Source organism: Lissotriton helveticus, chromosome 4_1 (genome assembly GCF_964261635.1).
Source record: "Lissotriton helveticus chromosome 4_1, aLisHel1.1, whole genome shotgun sequence".
Lineage (NCBI taxonomy): Eukaryota > Metazoa > Chordata > Amphibia > Caudata > Salamandridae > Lissotriton > Lissotriton helveticus.
The window spans coordinates 456,293,908-456,318,656 of record NC_136063.1 but is presented as its reverse complement, the minus strand read 5'-3'; positions in this window follow the sequence as shown (position 1 = coordinate 456,318,656).

The window sequence follows — 24,749 nt, the reverse complement described above, 5'->3', positions numbered from 1 at the left end:
ATGCCAACAGGTCGATGGGTCTTGATTCACGTACACCTCTGTTAGTTCAGCCAAATAGTCCTGGGCCATCTTCTTAATTCTCATTGGTGCTTTTTTTTCCTGTGCCTGTATTGCTTACGCCTGTGCACTTTACTTAAGTCCAGCCATATGAAACCAACCCACTGCAGAAGGCGGCAGTGTACTTGAAGCTGTTGATGCTGTGAGTTAAGTAGCTGGAGATGGCGTTAGTTGCTGCTGCATGGTTTTGCAGACCAAAAGCGTAGCCTTTTCTAGGGGTTGAAGGCACCACTTCAGTTCTCCTTCCTTGGTCTCAAACTTGCAGTTGTTCTTCTTCTAAAGCACCTGCATTACTGATGATTGATGTCTTGTAAACTGAGGCAACCACATCTGTTAAAGAAATTAAAATGGCCTATTTTTTTTCTATCTTGATTCTAGTATTGCCACAGATGTTCTCTTGGGAGGACACAATCTGTTTTTGCAGCCTTTGATTAGTGTTCAAGCAAAATATTAAGCGCCTAAGAAGCTACTTCTTCATTAACTTTGGCAAGTATTATATTCCTTTTTTGTTCAAACACAATTGGAATCTGGTGGTCAAAAGACTATAATGAGAGTAACACAATTGCTGAACATACAGTCCCCAAACCATGTGTGACACCAATTAACTACTCATTCAAATGAACTCCTTACAACTAAGGAAAGTGGCTATATGATTTCCATCAACTGCCCTTCGTGGCCAGTGCCATCATCTGGAACTCCAGCTTTCCTACCACAACACCTCATAGTCAAAGGAGGAACCTCTGTGGATTAAATGACATACTAATCAAAAGCAGTAACCAACTTGGTCGCCAGTGTAGACAGTATCCGCCTACAATCCTATGTTCAGAGCAGTCAATGAGAAATAAAAAGAGCAGTGCAAATAATGTGTTGGTATATCAGTGTATGGATTGACAATAATTGGGGACATCCTTTGTTTAATAAATTGGCTCGCCTTTGTGAGCGTCCAGGCGATCTAATGTGTACAATTGCTCATTAGAGAACATTTTTTGAATATCTCTTGTTGACAAGTTCAGGAAACTACAAATCGTCCCTATATGATGTCAATCTGTAGTCCATTCATTTGATATGATAGCATCACGTGCTCTGTACACGTGTTGCCTCTATGGCACATCGAGCAACATTTTACCAATCGGCTGATATCAATTTTGGTAAATCTATGGCCAATATATCACTTGCGTGAATGAGTATCCAGGCAGGTCAATTGTGAGACTAGCGAAAAATTCAGAATAACGAGTATAGGAACTACAAGTCGCTCCCATCTGACATCATTTTGTAGTCCTTATATCGGACGCGACGATACTACGTGTTTTGTACACGCGACGTGATGCCGACAAGGCTCCTGCAGCCCGGGAAATCCCCCCTTCTTTTGTTTTGATTTGTCCAAGAACTCCTGGAGTCCTGAAAGAACTGTAAGTTCTTAGTAACGTCTTATATCCAACCTTACATCAAACTTGGCACCTTCCAGGTATAAATATACCAACAGCTGCCCTAGCAAACACACAGTGGTTTTGGAGCAGATCAGCTATCTACTTGCCCGACGCCCTGCTGTAGCAAGTGCCGAAGGAAGCCGACCCTCCCATTGACGCACTGAGAGAGACGCTGTCTTTTCTCCTGCCGAGAAATCCAGCTCCAGTGTTTCCAGTCACCCTTGCGGGCTACTGGGAGATCGAGTCCTGAGAACGAGATACAAGACCTCCTTCATTTTCTAAACCAAGTTACGGAGCTGATCAGATCCTTAGAGAATTCTTGATTCAGATTCTTGGCAAAACTATCTTAACTTAAACTGCAGCTCACTTACTCCTTCCCACGTACTAGGCTTAGGTTAGGTACACCGGGGTAGGCGTATCTTAGAAGCACCAGTTGAGTAAGTTTAGTCATTGTTTTATATATGTATATATTTTATCTATTTTAAACACGGTATGGCTTAGAAACTGTACCATGCTTTTACAGTATTATTTCATAATACTCCTTTTACTGTACGCACTTTACTTTATAACAAGTATTGCAATTGTGGCAACTCACTTCTCTTGCATGAGAAAGAAGACTGTTCAATAAATAACCACTTTTATTGAAAACGCCCGTCTCTCTATTTCTCTGCGCTTCTGGTGAAACTAAGTATGCACGATTGACTGAGTGAAATAGTTATCTATTGTTTCCGCGACTCTGGAGATATACTCCTTATTCTGGAGGGAGCAAAGTTGTCATGTTTATGCGGTTGTCAGAAACTAATCCCTTCTTGTCTGTTCAGGAAAGTTAACTCCTTCCTGTTCACTCGAGAAAGTTTCTAGTGACCTCTGAGCTAGCTGGCATTCATAATTCATCACTAACATATTCAGTAGAGACCTAGTCGACCTCAGTCCTACGTCTAAACTATTGTTTATGTTATTCCAATGCACAGAGCCTATTGGGAATATAGGAACTACACTACAGGCTCCTTACACTCTCTTTCTTGCTGAATACCTGCGGCATAATCTCGAAAAGGAGTACCAATTGTATCTCCAATTTGCCCACATCCATTGTCATGGATTTAGCAGTTGCACCCCCTTTGCTTTGATTTACGTAATCGTTGGCAAACTTGTACTGCTCAAATAGGTGTTGCAGCATTTTGCCATCTTCTGTATGAGGGCATTCGCAGGTACTTTATTATCATAATGAATGATCCTCAACTGCTAACGTGCTTGGAACAAAATACTATAATGAGTGCACATTTTTCAGCAGGTGGCTAATATGACTGCATCATCTTATTTGCAGAAGTCTTGCACAATTAGTTTTATGGAATGTGCTAAACACAGGAATCTGAAGTATCCTCTAACAGCCATACCTTTGAAAATGTTACTGCCATTGTCAGTGGCAACAACTGCATTGTGGAGACCACTGGGTTGAAGTGATTTGAATACTTTGATATTCATTTTGTCCAAGATGCTGGCTTCTGCATGTTAGTTCTCCATGGAGAACATCACAACTGTTACATGCTGGTGAGCCCAGCAGTCAAATGTTGCTTCACTCCTTTGAAGGAGATACAGTGTGCAGAGATGCACATGTAATCTGTTGCTTGACAGCTGGCCCACATGTCAATTGTGAGGTGGATGTACTGAACAGTGTTCTTCATAGCTCCACCAACTGCAGCACTTGATGGTGCAGCGCTGGCACTGTGGAATAATTGGACTGGCTTTGAACTGTCCATTTTGAACAGGGAAGCTCCACAAGTTCAAATAAAGATGTGGGAGCTCAAGTGCTAACATTTTTGCCACCATCCCATTATTTCAATGGACTTTCTTATGGATTTTGTGGTACAGGGACTCCTTGGTGAACATAGCCTTAATGGTTGCTTATTGTGACTGTCTTGTTTGTGATATTTCCGATAGTAGTGTCTTAATGGAAGGCAGTAGGCTGCTTGGGCGCTTTTGGTGTGACAATATCCCTCTGTCAATTGTGCCATTTTGAGGTTGCGGTACAAAAAGGGGGTGGTGATGGACAGAGCATCTGAATCTATCAAACACTCACACCCAGTCAAAAGATCTGGGTTTAATCCATCACCGTTCTTTAGCCCACTCTGCCACCCCAGTTCAGACATGGTTATATGCAAATCAGTCTGACCCTGTGCCTCATGGGAACAGTCCAGCCCGAACTGCCAAGCCATGTCTTCCCTGGACCGGAAACAAGCCTCCGAGGACCGGTTTCTGGCATTCCAGCCTTCTTCAGCCCGGCTTGCCTGAATCCAGTGGCAAAGTGAGCAAGGGACTCACGTCTGAGCATACCCTGCCACACTTATGGCGGCCAAAAGCGGTACAAAAAGGGGGTGGTGATGGACAACAGTGGTGATGAGGTTGCTGCGGGTGATGACTTCACACTACATGCAAAAGTCACAGGACTGCTTCCCATGGTGCTGACATCTTCCTCTTATTCCTACCCCACAACCTTATTCTGTCAGCAGGGCTTCTTCTCAGTCCTGAGTTGGCAATAGCAGGCAATGGTCATTTTCCTGGGGCCCAGTTTTGTACTGGGCCGGTTTTATTACTGGGGGCTGGTTTTGAAGGCCTTCACTTACTTTCAACTGGCCAATATTCTAGCCACGCATGGGCCTTTGCCATCGTGCACTGCTGCATGAACTGCAGGGTGTCCATTTTGCCATATGCACGCTGAATATGACTGTGAGTGGGATTGAACTAAGTGCCATTGCCAGTTTTTCATTTCCATGACGTTAGTCATCGTGGAAAGACGCAGTCCATGCATGCAGTCAGTAATGGCATAGAATGTATGTGTAACAGGCCAGTGAAGTCCAGATGGTAGTCCCCAGCAAACAAGACAGCCCTCTGAAGTATTTCTGGTCATCTAGGTGAGCATAATTGGGTGCTAATAAATCCTTCACCTGGCCTGGAGGCACAGCATAAAGCACTGTGCACTTTCACTAGAGCTGGGGAGTGTTAATCCATTCTAGAGAATTCAATCAGGATCAAAAGGCATGCTTTCGTGTGCAGACTGCTACTGGACAGCACAAACCATATGAAGCTCAAATCTAGGGCATCCTTAATGCCTTTTAACAGATAGGGAAAACAGTGGGTGTTTTCAAGCTTTCTCTCTTGTGTATTCTGACTCGGGGGGAAAAAAGACTCACAGAGAGAAGCTGATCTGGTGCTCACAAATTGTGATCGGAGAGCTCTCAGGGTACATTTGATACATCAAACAGGAAGCCAACACACTCAGCGAAGTGTACCCCCAAAATAATAATTTCTTTTTAAATTGCTTTCTTGTAGTTTGCAGGTCACTTTCACTTTATCTTGCTCTAGTCTTGTTGTGTAGTTCCTACTAATCCATAGGATCTACACATTTTTTGGTAAACATAAACTAGGTGCTTGCTGCCTAGACTGATTCCGTGCATCCCACAGGATATCTCAAGCTCCCCTAAGATTATCAGGGGACAAATAGTTTCTGGCAACCACTGAACATGACAACCCTGACCCCTCAGGGATAATGGAAACAGATCAGAACCTTGCGATCAGTCACTCATGCTTACTTGTTCCCAGAGAAACATACAGACTACACAGTGGGACCATTTCAATATATTTATTGAACCAACGTTATTCTTGTATAGAATACATGTGCTGTGATAATCAATAGACAGCAGCAGATGAAAGTGATTACAAGCACCAAAAGCATAAATAGTAGAAATAGTTCTAACATCGTGCTAGAACAATGTATATATGCAGGTATATAACAAGGCAGTAATCTGGCATACTCCTACTATGCAGTACCCTACTCTAAGAGTACCAAGAGTGTGTGTAGGTGTGAAGCCAAGAATCCCCCCTAGGGACGAGCCAACCCTATTAACTGGTGAGAGAGAATGTAGAAGCATGTCTTGGTCACAAACTGCACGATGCTTTGGGAGCGCGATTACGCTCCACTGCCAGTCGCACTGCGAGAATGGATACATCATCCTGCTTATAATTCCACTTTAAATTTTCTCCATTTGAATTCATATTTACTCCACATTGTATGCGAAAATCTTTATACTTTTCTTTTTTAATACACATATATGGTGTCTCTCATTTTGAATACTTCCCATATTCTAGATGTGCCCATCCGGACCTCTTCAAGAACATGCGCAAAACGAAAGGTTCGTTCAAGGCACAATTACTTCATTAAAACCCAATGCATTTCAGGCTTATACAAGCCCTTCGTCAGGGGTAACTGCAAATTAACAATTTGTAGAGAAAACAAACTGGATACCCCCTCACGGAGATGTCAGACCACTGCATGGTGAAGTCTCAGCAGTCAGGTACCATCTTTGTCAGCTGAAGTGCCTCTTCTGCTAATCTATTGGGATTCTCATTTTTCATAATAGAAAGCAGTGTTGCAATGTACATGTAGATTAGCGATATTATAGATATGTAGATAGCCCTGTCGCCCCTTGGATGAAGATAGCATGACATTTGTACATAGTTTGTAAAGAGGCCTAATACATGCTGTTCAAGGCATTGTGATAATGTTGTGCAAAGCTAGATGTGTAAACAAAGTAGTTTAAGAGAAACTAATACAACATTGTCATGCATGAAAATATGTGCAAAATTTCACAACTGAAATGTTATTGTGGGGGCAATGTAAGAAATAAGCTGCTCCGCTACATGGGCCTAACCTGGGAATATAACATCCACCCCTCATACTTAGGGTTAATATATAAAAGCTATCTAAAAAGCCAGCAGACCATTTTAAAAAACATCAAGAAACTACTATTGAAAGCATCTAAAAATGAGTTTCCCTGTAAAATATTAATTTAGAAGCCTTTAAATCATTATACCATTTGAAATCCCATGCACTCAGAAAGCCATGGTGCCTACAAAAAAAGCAAAATGCTGTTTTGGTTCAATTCAAACAACCAAACTGTGCAGTGAAGCCAAGCTGGCCTAAATGACAAGAACCAGTGAACGTTTAATTCTCGAAGCCGAGGTGTGCTGAAGCAGTGTACCATGTACTCACTTCATTGCAGCATAAGCAGTGCTGTCTCCATTTTGGGTTGAACTGGGACATCCATTGCGGAGCTGAAAATTAAAATCATGATACCGGCCACAAATAGCAAGACCAGCAGGAGCCTTCCAAAAACGCTTCCCAACACAGAGTGTATGAAAGGTGCTATAACTCAAAAAATCACCTGAAAGGTTCTAACCAGTCCATGCATTTAAAGAAGTGCACTATTCCCTTCGTTTCAGACATATTAAAGATACAGTGAACCAGCTCCCCAAAATGCAGCGGAAAGCTGGTGTGGAGTACTGTCTGCATTTCAGACGAGGACCTTGCAACTTGGATATCAAACGTCTCTCTGCTGCAAGCAATGTTCCTGCGCTGCCCTGCAACAAAACTACAGGGCAGTAATGCGCACCATCAATAAGATAGTGCGCATTCCTGGGCCTCAGTCATGAAAAGTGTTGCGGCGCTGCGACAAGACAGAGTTGCAACACTTTCAATACACCCTTCTTGCGACACCATGGATACGCTATATTCACTGGACAGCGCTCAATGATGCAAGTAATGACGGATACGTCTGGAATCCTACGTATCTGTCTGCCCTAAAGTCATGCATTGCTGCAGTTGCGTCACAACCGTGACGCAACTCCATCAATGCATGGGGCCAGCCTATCCCTGAGGTACTGCGTCACCCTTACGCCTGCAATAAGGCGGGCGTAAGGTACTGATGCAGTGCCATTCTTGAGGAGTGCCAGGATGTCGACACAGTTGGAAATTCATTGGTGGCGGTAGCGTGCTGCAGTGTCATAGTCTGTAAGTGTTGGCAGAGTGGTGGTGCTGAGGAAGTTGACGAGAAGTTCTTCAGTGGCCTTGATCCAGCTGCGAGGGTGGGCGATGATGGCGGTGGGGTACGGTGGGCATGGTGAAGACGTGACATATACAATGATGGTCGGTCCAGGAGAGTCCAGTGGTGTGGCTGTATTTGAAGTTCCTGCTGGCTCGACCATGTGCCCTGCTATGTGGCTTGCTGCGGTGACTAGCTGCTTGAGTCTGATGTTGAGGAGCTTACCCAGGAGGGGGTGGTGTTCTGGTCACTGGGGTCGAGTAGGATGTCATTGGTGGATGGGGGAGCCTGGGGTGCACTGAGGTCTACAATGCCATCGGAGAATGGGGGTCCATGGCCCGGGGGGTCTGCAGATAAGGGTGCCGCAGAGGATGGGCTTGGGGTTGGTCCGGATCTGGAACTTGAGGTGTTCCATTTTCACTGTTGAGTCATTACATTGCGATGTGCCGGCCAGGGTTCATGGCAAGGAGGGTGCTGGCGTCATAGCAGTGGAGTGTCTGAGAGGAAGGGTGCTTGGTGCTGAGCACGTTCCAGGGGCAGACAGACTCAGAAGGGCTTGCCTATGGCTTGCCTTTGGCACGGGAGACATCCATTACCACACAGGCAGTACATCGTAATGACTTTACAACACAACCCCAACAACGCAGGTGCATTTAAATCGCATTCAATTACAATGCTTTGTGAGGTCAGTAATGGGATATTTTAAAATTTTAGGGTGGGTATGAGTTTCGGGGGTCAGAGCTGAAATTTGGGGTGTGTAATGGGTAAAATTAAAAATTTAGGGTGTGTTTTGGGATCAATTATGAATATTGGGGTGCACATTTGGGTCAAATATGATTTTTAGGGTGTGTTTTGTGGGCTCAAAGACAAATTTTAGGGTTCAGGGTTTGCTTTGGGGTGCAAGGTTTAGTTTTAGGGTTGCACTCACTAAAGTGGGAATAGTAATATTACATCTCCGCCATTCAACACTTTCCCTACTGTTGCAATATGCCTCGTATTAGTATGCATTGTGATGGAGTGCGATGTAATGGTATGTGTCATAACTTCATGTATATCTTTGGCACATCATTGGTAAACCTGCTCTGCATGGCCGCACAGCTGCTGCCATTGAGTAGTGCTGCGGGGTGGCGGGACAGCTGGGAGGTGGGAAACGCTGGTAAGGACACTGGATGGGGCGTGGACACGGGGTGTGCGTGTGACCGGGTGTTCTAAATATTTAATGAGAGAAATGTTACATTGAGGTCGGGTCCTGTGTCTTTGTTGCTCCTGCTCTCCAGAGTCTGCTTCCAGGAACAGGAAGTAGGCAGCCAGGCTCCCTCCCCTAAGCCAATCACAATGCTGCAATGAGGCATTGAGATTGGTCATTGGCGCCGGGACAAGGCATTCAGCCAGGGGCTGGAGGGATGGGCATGTTCTCCATGCAGGCTGTAATGCAGCCTGCATTGCAAAGAGGACAGTGCGCATGACTGATTTGGGTGGCCTGAGTGGGCCGACCAAACGGTCATTGCACACTTGTGTGGGCATGCCACTCCTCCCATGCCCTGCTCTGTGAGTGGAGCAGCCCTCCCCACCCTCCCGAAAGCACAGAAACATAGTACGATTACATCAGGAAGTTATCATCATATGATGATTTTTCCTCTTCTTGCACTGCTTGAAAGCAGTGGGGTGACGATCTTCCTCCATAGCGGATGAGCTGCCACTGGGGGTGCGCCATCTACAGGTGTGAGGCCTAGGCAACACAACCCCCGGACCTCCTCAGCTACGCGTCCCACCTTCTCCTTACCTGGACATTGACACTGTGGCGCAATCCGCGGCACTTTCTCAAAATCTGTGACTCAGCCAGCAGGAACCTCAGCCAGGTGGGATTTAACAAACCTGGGTAGAGCAGTTTCCAACAAGTCCGCTGGTGAACCTCCCGATACAGTTGATGCAGCAGGGCCCCCTTAGGCATGAATTTGCAGTGCTCTCGCCACACAAGTTTGACACAGCTCAGGGGCTTCACCCTCCATAGCGTCCGGCCAGCGCAATATCATCCGACCTGTGATGCAGAGAGGCGCTGCCCACCGTTGGTAATCCCCTCCGTGCACCCCAGTGTATTGGTGGATCATAATATGCGACGCAGACCTCCCTACATTGGTGCGCAGGAGCATCTCTACCATTCACAGCTTCAAGGGGCTCAAGGCGGTCTTCTCATGCAGGTCAGCAACGTGTCTCAATGCAGCCTGTCAGACTTCACCACCAGGTACGGGCAATCGCCACGCGTCAATGTCTACCGCCACGGCTCATCAACTCCACAGCTCATCCGCATCTCACTCCAGGCCCCAGACGCAGGTCCAGCGAGGCATCCAGGCTCCAGGCGTAGGTCCAGGGAGACATCCAGGCTCCAGGCGCAGGTCCTGCAAGGCATCCAGGCTCTCATCCCGGTCATCCTGGATGTTGGGTGGCTTGAGGGGGTTGTTGAAGTGTGCTGCACTTGGCTCTGGTTGCTCCATTCTTCATTTCATTGTGTTTGTTGCCTATTTTCTATTGGAGGTCGACTGATAGGCTATTTTGTCCAATAGAGGCAAAAAAACTCACGTTGGGCTGACTAAAGTGCGTTTTTTTGCCACTAATGGTCCTTTCATTAGTTTTCGCCCGCTGACGCCGGAATTCTTATCGCCATCACGCTAATGTTAGCGGTAGTTTTCGCCGCCATCCCTGAAGCTATCACCATGTAATGACGGCTTGTAAATACGTCGCTAATAGGGGCAATATTTCTCAACGTTACACAGCGGTAAGAAAACGGCTGCTAAATAACGTTAGTGATAGATTTCACCATTCCTTGTACATATGGCCCTATGTCTTTTTCAGGCAAAGATAGAGAGCATACACTCGGTGCTTGAAAGGGAGAAGCGGTGTTGGCAGATCAGGTTCACTTAAATCCGTTGCGAAGTCGTCATAATGCAGAAAGTAGCCAGACACCGTCCAGTCTATTCTTGGCAGTTTAGCAGGTTTTATAGAACTGGGAGGTTACTCAATGTGTGGCATATTCACATAGACGTCTTCAATTTTTTGAATTGAGATTTCTGTACATTTGTAATTGTTTCAACAGGGAGAAGTGTCATTTCATTGTTGTTCACAGCTTCTTGTTGGAGAGTGGAATTGCCTGTCATTCATTCAAGCTTCAATTTAAAATTCCTCTACGGTAGAGAGAGGAGTGTGACGGCTACCCAGGAGCCCATGTGGCCTATTGCTGAGAATTGGTCCATCAGATAAATGTCATCCATGTAGGACAATGCCTACTCATCAACATTTTAAGTAACTCTGTTACTCTTGCTGAAAACAGCCCAAGGCTATTCTTATACCCCTTTTGTAAATGACAAAATTGCAGCTGAGACCCTACTGCTGAGAATGCTGTTGAGTATTTGCTACCAAGCACTTTATATTGGCAAAAACATCCATTTGAGATGTCAAGTTTGTATTTCTTCCGCACGTTATTCATTAGTGCCGCACTATGAGCGTTTTGTACTGGAAATGGGCGTGTTGAACATGTTCAAATGTCTGTAGTTTAAGTCAGACTGTATGAATTGTTTGGTTTCATTACGAGAAACAAGGGATTATTCTTGGGCGATGTAACATTTTATATTATACCCTGGTACTTAAAGTGTTCTAGGAGTTCCCTAACTTGTTTTTTTAGCTTTAGTTTTTATTGGGTGTTGTCTCTGGGGTTAAAGGACTGATTTTCATGGGATCTCATGATGAGGAGACTCATCATCCCACCCAATATGATTTTGGTATAGTGCAGGGGCAAGTTCTAACGCACACACCTGCATGTATGAATGTTTAACAGTTTCTGGAATGAGTTCAGAGAAAGCTGGTAAAATTACTGTTTCTCCCATTGGGCATTCAATTACGAACTCAGGTGGCCAATCTTTTTCAGCCAAAAGAATGTTGTAACCATAAGTCAGGTTCTCCCAAAAGAGACCCATACCTGTCCTGGGTATGTCCCCTTCCCTTTGGAGTGTAATTTCGTATAAACAATGAGGAACACTTACCATTGTTTCAGATTTTTCCACTGTGATATGCTCATTAAGCACTACCACAGTCAGATAATCCATGAGGTCACTGTCCATTCCCCATTCAGAAGCACAGTCCTCATCAACTGGGCATGTCTTATTTTGATCCCGGCTACCTTTCTGCTTTTGGAATTGAGTTTTATGAGTATTTTGTTTATCCGCCTTGGGAATGTAGTCTGAAGTGCAATGTGTTTACCTTTTCATCTTTACTTACTCATCAAATCTGCGCTCTGACCATCAACCTCTCTCCGAACGCATATCGGATGAATCCTGAGAGGAATGAGAGGAACGCGTGTTAGTATCCTGATATCTGCCAGGCTTTCTAATATTATCACGATTTCTCAGACTATATTTTTTTATCAGTGATCGTGTTTTATTTTGTTTATTATTTTTTTGTTTATTGTCCCATTTCTTCTTGGAAGAGTCAGGTCCTTGCTTAGAGTTATCCTTTTCAGAATTACCATTAACTTTTGGTTTCCTAGGTCTGACTCATTAATTATCTCTACCCAGAGTAGCATAAGTTTCTTCAATAATTTTAGGTCATTCTCACTCCTGCTGCTTTAGGCGGTGGTGTATAGCCAACGTTGCTGCCTTCCCTTTTATGTTATGGATACTGTGAAAATGTTCCCTACCAGTTTCATCCCTAATTCCAGGGCAGGTGCTGCCCCTTACTCATTCTGTACTTGTTTCAGTATTTCAGGTAGAACTGATATTGGTGTCATGTGGGTCTGGTATAAACAGCAGCGAAGACTGTACCCCAAGTGCACAATCTTCTACTGCGAGAGCCATCCCAATCAGCAAGCAAATTATTAATATTCTGTCTTTCTCCTGCGGGTCCATATGGGGGAAAACTTCTTCACGTTGACTATTTGTTTGTGCTATCCAGAACAGTATTTGTTCCCGACTGGTAGGAACTTTTCCCATAATGGCATTCAGCGTTTGAGGGCTGATACCAGTAGTAGTTAATTGTGGTTGTGCAGCCTGACCTGTCAGCGCAGGGTTAACTGTGAATGTTTGCATAATGTAATGCGCAAGGTTTCTGTAAAGTTTTATTAGATCCTTGTCCAATTTTCTTATTTCTGCTTCATTCAAATTACTGGGATTAGGATACAATGCATAAGCAGCTAAGACTGACCAGGTCGCTCCGTCTTTAGTGAGCAAACTGAGGGCCAAATGTAGGTGGGCAAATACCGGTCGGTAAAGCCGAAGTTCGGTAAATTTCGGCTTTACCGACCGCTATTTATCCCTGTGCGATGTACGCATTACCGAATGCCCTCGGTAATAACGAATCGGTAAATCGTTACCAATTCCTTATTTACCGATCGGTGAACACCGAAACAAACATTACCGAATCGGTAAATAACGAATATGTAATAATTCCGAAATGCGATGTAGCAAAATTCGGTAATACCGACTTTGACAAAAATCTGTATTAACGAATCGGTATTTACCACTGATCCTGAGCAGGTGGTAATCAGGTGCAGTGCATAAAAACAGCCCCTAAATGCAACAGTATGAACACAATGGCAGGCCTCTATGTCATAGCAAGGCGGCTACGTTTGAGAGCAGCAGGAGTGAGGATTTGGAGATGGGAAGAGCGGGTGTACAGACTGCGTGTCACATTGTTCCCATTGACTGAACAAGAAATCCATGAGAGGTACAGGCTGCACCCACACACCATCCTTGACCTCATACGGGACCTGAAACCATATCTTGAGCATCAGACACCAAGGGCGCACGCAATACCCACCCTTGTACATGTGCTCTGTTGCCTGCACCTCCTGGCCTCAGGAAGTTACCAGGGTGTGATAGCCGCAGTAGGTGGTGTGTCACAGAGCTGCCTATCAAGATTTTTCAACACCTTCCTGGACGCCATGATGGACCGAATGCATCATTACATAACCTTCCCCAGCACACAGGCGGAGCTGCAGAAGACCAAGCTGGATTTCTACCAAATGGCACAGTTCCCACACATAATAGGCTGCGTCGATGGGACCCACATACCAATCTGTCCACCTGCAGCAACAGAATACATTTACCGCAACCGCAAATCCACTCACTCCATAAATGTGCAGGTGATATGTGATGCAAATTTCATCATAACTGACATTGTGGCAAAATTCCCAGGGAGTACCCACGACTCCTACATATTCAGGAACAGTGGTATCCATACACGTCTGACTGCTGGTGAATTTGGAGAAGGATACCTACTAGGTAAATAAATGTGACACACCCTGATGTATACCTTGGATCAACCTATTGGTGACATTAATTAATGGCACTTTCTTTTGCATTTAGGTGACAGCGCATATGCCCTCCGGTCTTTCCTACTCACACCATATCTCAATCCATCCACACCAAGGGAGAGGAGATACAATGTGGCACATAAGAGCACACGCAACGTGGTGTAGCGCACCTTTGGACTGTTTAAAAGCAGATTCCGTTGCCTCCACAAAAGTGGAGGTGCACGTCAGTACAGCCCCATCAAATGTTGCAAAATAATTGCTACATGTGAAACGCTACATAATCTTGCCACAAAAAAAGGAACAGCAGTGGAACTAACTGACTCTGAGGACGAGGGCGAGGACAATCCCCAGCCAGAGCCCTGCACAGCTGGTGTTGCAGTAGAACAAGATGGGAGACACAGACGGGCTGAGATAACGTGCAACTATTTCTGAGTGAGTAACGATACAGAGCCAGTTACTGTATTTGTGTAATGGTGTTTAATCAGCACACCACCAGGATCTAAACCAGTGTCCATACAGACATGAGTTACATCAACCATTCAATGAGTCCCAAATACCAGTATGAACTATTTTTTGTGCCCACACGCTGCATGTCCACGTTCACTGGGCACACTGTCTGTGCTGCCACCATTTTCCTGCGCAGCGCTGTGGCGTTCGCTGTGCCTCCTGCCCTCGTGGGAGAGGGCGTAATGCTGCCACGGCTGGTAGCCTCCTCACTATCCCCCCCCCCGCTTCAATAGTGGCCGCCTTCACATTCTGCAGCACTTCCAGTGCAGAGGTCATTGACACCATGCTCCTGGCCATGTCCCTGCTACAATGTGCCATCTCCTCCTGCATGGCGATGGACCTTCTACACATTAGGGAGGTAGCAGTGGCCAGCCGATTCAATGCCTTGGTATAGGCCTGGAGTCTCTGCCTCTCCCTGCGCCTACCAAATTCTCAATCACCTAGGTGTTGCTAGGCTTGCACACTATTAGTGAAATGCAGTTGTTGCTGGGCAAAGGTAGGCTTGTCTTGCTCCAAGCATGTATTCTAGGTTCTGGTGGTTTTGCGCCACTACACTAATGTAAACCACTTACCCTGCTCCTGGAGGAGGAGGGAGTAGAGAGTCATGAGCCTACTTTGTTGCCCTGCATTGCAATCTACTATAGCTAACCCTATCAGCAGTTATTCCTAGTACTCCAATCATCATCATAGTTATAATTAGGAGCACTGCCATCCAATACAAGAAAATCAAAAAAAGGGGTGTCTATACCACAATTAGGATAATTTAAGTTAACAAGCATTGGCAAAGCCAACAGATCTTCCCCTCTGAGACCTATTGGCTTTGCCAATTGCTTGCAGGCATGCCGCACAGCATCCTTGATGCTGTGTAGCATGGCTAACGATTTTCTTTTAAGCGTTTGACATAGGCATCCATGTTATGTTGTTGACACACTCAGCACCCATGTTTGCATCTACAAAATAGTACAGGTATTTTTCTTTTTCATTTTATTTACTGATTCAATTTGGGTTGTTAACCAAAAGGAAAATGAAGTGTGAAAAATGCTTTTTTTTCAAGTTGATGGTGAGAGCGAAAGCAAGGGTTGGCGGAACACAGGCCACAGAAGCAAAACAGGAGACGATTGAGGCTTGCGCGTAAGCAGCATGAGGTTGTATGGGGGCATGGAAGCAACACAGGGAGGGTTGGCAAAAGGAGGAAGCAACATCGGGGTTGGGTGGAAGCAACACGAAGGGTGTGGGTCGGGGGAAGCAGCAATGGGCGAGGTAAAAGGAGGACACGGTGGGGAAACAATACGGAGGACAGAGGTGGGGAAACACTGGGGAAAAGCACACAAGCGAACACAGCATGGAGGCAGCGGGTAGAAGCAGATGTGCAATGGAGAACATTGGGGTGCTAGGAAAGAGAAGCACACAAAGGAGACAGCTCAAAAGCACAAACTCTCATAGAGTATTGAACACAAACGACAGAAGAAGTCCTTGAAAACCGCACTAGTGGAAGCAGCAGCAGCACCCAATCAAAAGATACGTAAAGGGGCAATGCTCCTTGGTAAGCTGGGACACAAATAAGAAGTAGACAAATAAAAGGGATCAGGGCAGTCTATCTATGGTAAGCAATGTTCAGGCTCCTAGCCCCTGTATGCTCTTCATTTAGCCACAATATGTCTCTCAACCGAGCTTTCTAGAAGGCCTTGAACTAAAACGTGGGTCCCTTGATGTAGCTACCCCACCCAAATCTATTAATCTGTTTCTGACATCCAGAACATATAGCATGGAGTGCTGAGGAGCGGCCCTTGAGACTCTTGTGGTGGAGAAACAAGCTTATCCTTCACTGTACCAAGGTTGTCTGTTGGCAGCTCAATATTTAAACTTTGGAGAATCCCTTAGATTAGAGGCCCCCTAATTGTAGTAAAAAGATGCTACCAGATAGCTGGTATGTACAGATGGGACTTTCCGCCTACATATCTACCAAATATTAAGCATGCAGGAAAAATGCTGCACTAATAGTTGTACTTCTTGTTTCCACAACAAAGGTCGCATATCTCCTCATTTGGAGTTCGGAGACAATTGAAAATCCTCCAATTTCGGGAGGAAACTCTAAACTAGGCTGCAACATCAGGTGCTTTAGAAAACAAATGTGTGCACAAATCCAATGGCAACTTTAAAGGAACTATCAGTATTTACATAAGCAGTGTTGAGCATCTTCATACTGTTGATTGCCGATGCATGTTACTTTTCTTTCTCTATGCACCTTTTACTCAAGAATAAGGAACTATGCAATGTTCTTAGTTGCAATATATTTGAAAGGAACAGCATTCTTCAGAGTTTATCCTAATTTAGTACTTTATCATCTAAAATTGTGCATGTTTTTCTTGTTACCGTCTTCTCTTCTGATCTTTTTATTAAAAGGTTTGAACTAAAACTGAACAAGTAAATTAAGTTCATATTTCATATCATGTTGAAGCTTATTTGATAATTTCATATTTCATTAATATAAAGGCGAATGATAGACATGAAAATGCCATATGGAGATAGGGGAAATCATATGCTAAGAATATACAAATGTTGCAGCAAACTAATTTGATTGTTCCTTCATTAATTGATCAGCCAGCATAACTAGAAGGTGAAATCATGTACGTTTCCTAGCAACCATACTTTCATAACAACCAACGCCTGCAATACTGCAGAAAATGTCAGGCATATTCCTTTAATTCACAGGGTAAGAGCAGATAATTTAAAATTTAATAAAAGCGTTTTGCAAAAATATTGTTAAAGAAAAGCTGGAATTACATTTTTTTGCCAGTAAATATCGATTGCTCTGTAGAAAAGAAATGTATCTATGGTTATCTTGGATTCATAAATAAATTTTTTGTAAGTCAAATATATGTTAACTGCAAAAATTGCACGGAGAAAAGTTCAAGATGTACAATTATATTTATTGAAGAAAAATGACCTGCTTATCTATGCCACCTTGAACAATCTTCTGAGGGTGTAAAATTTCAAGCTGGATCATTTCTTACTAGCGACCTCCAAAGCGGCTCTGTTTTGCTTGATGATATACTATAGTGTAATACCACAAATAAATTCCTTCAGATTGCCCCGGAGAAACCTATAAAAATCAACAGTGGGGGGAAAGGCGCACCTTGGTTCACCCCTGCTCTGAGGGAACATAGGAAAGCGCTACGGAATGTTGAAAGAATTTGGAGGAGGAAAAAGGACGACACTTCCTATGAGGATTATAGGAAGCTGTTTCACGTCTATAAAAAATGTATACAGGAAGCTAAGGCCTCTTATTACGAGAAACGGATTAATGAAGCTGACAATGTCCAAAAGGAAATTTTTAAGATACTCACTGAACTGACAAAGAGAGCTCAAGTTATAGACACTACCATCAGTTGTGATGTCTTCTTGTCATATTTCCTGGAGAAGGTTGACCTTATTTTAAAAGAGATAACAAATGCCACCCCTGGCCCCACAGGTCCACAGACATTCCAAACTCCAGTGGGAACCTATATGTCTAATTTCCCTCAGCTAGATGCACTGGGCCTGGAAGTTTTGATGAGGAAAGTAAAGTCTGGATCTCCAGCGGATCCATGTCCCCCAAGTGTATTTCGCCTAGCTCGCCTTAGTCTAGAGGATCACATCCTAGCGATGTTGAACAAATCACTAGATACAGGCCGACTACCAGCCAGCTTTAAGGAAGCTAGGGTGAAACCACTTTTGAAGAAAGCTGGGGCTGACCCCAAAGTGCTGAAAAATTATAGACCCATCTCTCAGCTGCCATACCTGTCCAAAGTCTTGGAACAACACGTGCTGATATCGCTGACCTCGTTTCTGGATACTAACCATCTTCTCCATGAGATGCAGGCAGGGTTTCGCGCACATCACAGCACCGAGTTAGTCATGCTCTCGGTGCTGGACGATCTAAGAATGATGGCTGACAGTAAAAAACCTAGCGCACTGATACTTTTAGATCTGTCAGCAGCGTTTGATACTGTCAGCCATCCTCTACTCTTGGACAGGTTGGCTGGCTTTGGGTTCAGAGACTCAGCATATGCCTGGCTAGAATCCTTCCTGTTAGGGAGGACCCAGAGAATTCAGCTGGGAGATATGGTTTCAGGAGTGGGAGAACTTACCTGCGGGGTCCCTCAAGGCTCTGCATTGTCCCCCCTCCTATTTAACCTGTATCTACAACCCTTAATAAAAACTTTGACTGAGATGGGTTGCCGCGTATTTAATTACGCGGATGATACTCAGCTGCTTTTAAGTATGGAGGACACAGAACGAGCCCAACTACAAGCACAGGAGGTGCTTCGATATACAGTCAAATGGATGTCAAGTAACCTCCTTAAGATCAACCCCGAGAAAACCGAGGTGTTGATCGTTTCATCCACTTGTTCGCCTTGGAGCGACCTGTATTGGCCACAGGAACTGGGCCCCACTCCTAAACCAGCCGACGCGGTAAAAAGTCTTGGCATCAAGATAGATAGTGCGCTATCTATGAAATGCCAAGTCTCTACCGTGGTAGGAGTCTGCAATGGTCTTTTGAGACAGTTGCGTAAACTAGTCCCACTTTTGTCCCAATCCATGCTCCGTACCGTAGTCTCGGCTACCATACTCTCGAGACTCGATTACGGGAATGTTCTTTACCTGGGCCTACCGAAGACACTAACTAACAGACTGCAGGTGGTTCAAAATGATGCAGCACGACTCATTTTCAAACTGCCGCGGAACTCCCATGTCTCTCCGCTGCTACAGAACCTACACTGGTTACCAGTGATACAAAGATCTATCTTTAAAAGTCTCTGCATAGCCCATAAATCCATCTATGGCCAAGCCCCTGCATATGTTAAGGGAAGGTTGGAGATCTATCGACCTGAGAGAAGACTGAGATCGGCGGAAGCACAACTGTTAGTATGCCCCCGGTTCAAACTAGCTACAAAAGGAGGCAGAGCATTTTCAGTTCTGTTACCAAAAATCTGGAATGAATTACCTGAAGCCCTGCGCAGGGATGGTAATAGGCTCCACTTCAGGAAAACTTTAAAAACCATTCTGTTTAAGGCAGCGTGGAAATTAGTTTAGTCTGCTCCTTCCCCTAGATTGTTGATTAAGTTGTTATGTTTTTTTATGGTCAAAGCGCCTTGAGACCTGTCGGTGAGTTGGCGCTATACAAGCACATATTAACAATTGTGTCCCAGACAACTGAAGGTGTTGCTGTGCATGTATTAGTAAGAAGGAATTCCCTTAGTAAACCAGAGATATGACTTACATAGTTGTCGTTAGAATAAAGGTGACGAGGAAATGTAAACTTAAAGCGGCTAGCTCTAGCGTCAATAAGACAAAATGTGAATAAAAGTGGGATGTGGTAAGATAGAATACTGGCGGACGTGAGACTAGAGGTACTCTAGTTGCATCCCATGGTTGGCACTCATCATTAGTTGTCTTTCCTTAAGATAAGAAAACGACTTTCATTCAATATTTCAAAACTTGATCGTTTATTGTATTTCTTGGTTCAAATATTCCATGTTTGAAAACTCAGTTCAATTTCATTACAGATCATGTTGATCCTTTGCAAAAGTGCAGACACTGTCATTTATGTGGGTCCAATGCATTTCGGGCATTGATGGTAAGCCTTTCGTCAGGGAATTAACACTACAAATAATAATAATGACATAATTTAGTCTGAAACCAAAAGGTAAATGTATACAGACAACAGTACAAAACGGAAACCAACATTAATCAACAAGGAATGATAATTATCAAAATAATACATGTTGAAAAAATCCTATGTGCAGAGAGTGCATAAATGCTATCCATGCAAATAGTGGCTCGGAGTGATAATGTGAGGGTCAGGGTACATAAGTAAAAACGGGCCGTGTTGGTTCACGTTTAAACCAGTTATGTGACAGGGTTATCAGTTTATCTACGTGAATACGCCATAGGGTTTCAATTGCACTTACATGCCTGTTGGTCGATCGAAATCGTGAGATCTAGGAAAAGAGAAATAAACAAAGAGAGCCGTCAGCGCCTCTGGGCGTGCGGATCTCGATGAAGCTCGCGTCTAATGACAGTGGAATTATAACCACTCACCTGAAAAGAAATTTGAAGCGAATTTAATCGGCCGGTGATCTTCTATTGGGGAACGCCGGTAAAAGCAAAGGATTCCCGCGTCAGTTTCATTCAGAAACCGCGATCATATGATTAGTCACGTGTAATCAAGGTGGTGAACAGACTAGGCAATAGCAATGGTTGAGGAGTCTCTAGGAAGAAAGACTCCAGAATACTGGTGATATTACGGACCATGGAGGTATGATAAAAAATAAAAAATAAAAATAAAACGGTGTTGTTGTTGTTGATACATCAGTGGTGTAAATTAAGGATTGTGTTTTCAAAAAAAGGGGGGGTGGGGAAAGTGTTATATGTCGATGGTGTAGAGAACATACACATTGACAATCAACTCGGTAATCAGAGCAAAATACTTTACAGGTAGCATGCAAATTCTATTCTTTCGTTCAATCCTGTAGGGTTCTGGGTCGGTAGTTTCTGAATCCAATAGTTTTCCCTTCTTAATAGGAATTTATTATTGTCTCTCCCTTCTTGTTTGGTTACAGTCTCAAGTACGACGAATTTGATTTGAGAAACGTTGTGGGATTTCTCAACAAAGTGGGCTGATAGTGCTGATTTGGAATTTTTCAATCGAATGTTCGATTTGTGTTCCGTGAGTCGGACTTTGATTCGACGTTCGGTTTTCCCGATGTACATTTTCCCACATGGGCACTTAATTCCATAAATTAAATTGGCAGTATCACAAGTTGCGTTCACTTTGAGTTTGATGGTATGACCTTGACTTGGGTGGTTGATGGTGTTTCCCTTGATTATATTATTGCAGTTACCGCAATTTAGGCAAGGTTTAGTACCTGTGTAGGTGATGTTTTCTACTGGTTTCTGTAGAAGGATTTCTCCCAAGTTTTTAGCCCTAGTATATGCAAATATTGGTGGTTGGATAAATGCATTTTTAAAATCTGGTTCCATATTGAGTATAGCCCAATGCTTCATGATGGTTTGCTTGTATTTATAACTGCTCGTGGAGTATTTTGAGACCACTACTATGCGTGTTTGCTCAGTTTTCGTAGTGGGTGTCAAAAGTTTGGATCTGTCCTGTTTGTCAATTCTCAATTTGGTTTCCTCGATTAGGGTCTTGGGGTACCCTCTCTTCGTGAATTTTTGTGACATTTCCATGAGTCTCTGATTGAGTGTTGTTGTGTCCGAGGTAATCCTTTTCACTCTTGCCATTTGTGAATAAGGTAAGTTACGTATTAAATTAGGTTCATGGAAGCTGGAATGTAACAGTAGGTTGTTCCTATCGGTGGGTTTTACGTGCAGGTCTGTGATGAATCCGTTCGGTGTTATAGTAACTTTCACATCCAGGAAGTTGACCGACGTTGCCGAAATGTCCCAGGTCAGTTGAATCCTCTGGTCAATGGTGTTGAATTTAATGAGTTCCGTTCTCAGTGATTCCTCGGTGTCCGCCCATATGATGAAATAATCGTCTATGTATCGAGTTAGCATTTTAAGATGATTGGTCCAGTTTGTGTTCTTCAGGATATGTTGTTTTTCATACCAATGCATGAACAAATTCGCATATACGGGTGCGGCGGAATTGCCCATAGCCATCCCGGTTAGTTGTTGATACCAGTGGTCTTGGGATTTGAAGTAGCTGTGGTATAAGGTAAAATGCATAAGTTCCATTAGAAACACTTGAAAATCATGATCTAAATCCGTGTTCAACAGAGCAGATTCCAAAGCTTCTATCCCCATGTTGTGGGGTATGCTTGTGTATAGACTACAAACATCTGCAGTGCATAGGATTACTTTGTCAGTGGGATGGAGTTTGACTTGTTCTAGTTTGAGTAGAAACTGTGTTGTATCTTTGGTATATGTGTCCATGGCTTGAACTGATGGTTGTAGATACCTATCGGTCAATTGATCGATAGGTATCTACAACCATCAGTTCAAGCCATGGACACATATACCAAAGATACAACACAGTTTCTACTCAAACTAGAACAAGTCAAACTCCATCCCACTGACAAAGTAATCCTATGCACTGCAGATGTTTGTAGTCTACACACAAGCATACCCCACAACATGGGGATAGAAGCTTTGGAATCTGCTCTGTTGAACACGGATTTAGATCATGATTTTCAAGTGTTTCTAATGGAACTTATGCATTTTACCTTATACCACAGCTACTTCAAATCCCAAGACCACTGGTATCAACAACTAACCGGGATGGCTATGGGCAATTCCGCCGCACCCGTATATGCGAATTTGTTCATGCATTGGTATGAAAAACAACATATCCTGAAGAACACAAACTGGACCAATCATCTTAAAATGCTAACTCGATACATCGACGATTATTTCATCATATGGGCGGACACCGAGGAATCACTGAGAACGGAACTCATTAAATTCAACACCATTGACCAGAGGATTCAACTGACCTGGGACATTTCGGCAACGTCGGTCAACTTCCTGGATGTGAAAGTTACTATAACACCGAACGGATTCATCACAGACCTGCACGTAAAACCCACCGATAGGAACAACCTACTGTTACATTCCAGCTTCCATGAACCTAATTTAATACGTAACTTACCTTATTCACAAATGGCAAGAGTGAAAAGGATTACCTCGGACACAACAACACTCAATCAGAGACTCATGGAAATGTCACAAAAATTCACGAAGAGAGGGTACCCCAAGACCCTAATCGAGGAAACCAAATTGAGAATTGACAAACAGGACAGATCCAAACTTTTGACACCCACTACGAAAACTGAGCAAACACGCATAGTAGTGGTCTCAAAATACTCCACGAGCAGTTATAAATACAAGCAAACCATCATGAAGCATTGGGCTATACTCAATATGGAACCATATTTTAAAAATGCATTTATCCAACCACCAATATTTGCATATACTAGGGCTAAAAACTTGGGAGAAATCCTTCTACAGAAACCAGTAGAAAACATCACCTACACAGGTACTAAACCTTGCCTAAATTGCGGTAACTGCAATAATATAATCAAGGGAAACACCATCAACCACCCAAGTCAAGGTCATACCATCAAACTCAAAGTGAACGCAACTTGTGATACTGCCAATTTAATTTATGGAATTAAGTGCCCATGTGGGAAAATGTACATCGGGAAAACCGAACGTCGAATCAAAGTCCGACTCACGGAACACAAATCGAACATTCGATTGAAAAATTCCAAATCAGCACTATCAGCCCACTTTGTTGAGAAATCCCACAACGTTTCTCAAATCAAATTCGTCGTACTTGAGACTGTAACCAAACAAGAAGGGAGAGACAATAATAAATTCCTATTAAGAAGGGAAAACTATTGGATTCAGAAACTATCGACCCAGAACCCTACAGGATTGAACGAAAGAATAGAATTTGCATGCTACCTGTAAAGTATTTTGCTCTGATTACCGAGTTGATTGTCAATGTGTATGTTCTCTACACCATCGACATATAACACTTTCCCCACCCCCCCTTTTTTTGAAAACACAATCCTTAATTTACACCACTGATGTATTAACAACAACAACACCGTTTTATTTTAATTTTTTATTTTTTATCATACCTCCATGGTCCGTAATATCACCAGTATTCTGGAGTCTTTCTTCCTAGAGACTCCTCAACCATTGCTATTGCCTAGTCTGTTCACCACCTTGATTACACGTGACTAATCATATGATCGCGGTTTCTGAATGAAACTGACGCGGGAATCCTTTGCTTTTACCGGCGTTCCCCAATAGAAGATCACCGGCCGATTAAATTCGCTTCAAATTTCTTTTCAGGTGAGTGGTTATAATTCCACTGTCATTAGACGCGAGCTTCATCGAGATCCGCACGCCCAGAGGCGCTGACGGCTCTCTTTGTTTATTTCTCTTTTCCTAGATCTCACGATTTCGATCGACCAACAGGCATGTAAGTGCAATTGAAACCCTATGGCGAATTCACGTAGATAAACTGATAACCCTGTCACATAACTGGTTTAAACGTGAACCAACACGGCCCATTTTTACTTATGTACCCTGACCCTCACATTATCACTCCGAGCCACTATTTGCATGGATAGCATTTATGCACTCTCTGCACATAGGATTTTTTCAACATGTATTATTTTGATAATTATCATTCCTTGTTGATTAATGTTGGTTTCCGTTTTGTACTGTTGTCTGTATACATTTACCTTTTGGTTTCAGACTAAATTATGTCATTATTATTATTTGTAGTGTTAATTCCCTGACGAAGGGCTTACCATCAATGCCCGAAATGCATTGGACCCACATAAATGACAGTGTCTGCACTTTTGCAAAGGATCAACATGATCTGTAATGAAATTGAACTGAGTTTTCAAACATGGAATATTTGAACCAAGAAATACAATAAACGATCAAGTTTTGAAATATTGAATGAAAGTCGTTTTCTTATCTTAAGGAAAGACAACTAATGATGAGTGCCAACCATGGGATGCAACTAGAGTACCTCTAGTCTCACGTCCGTAA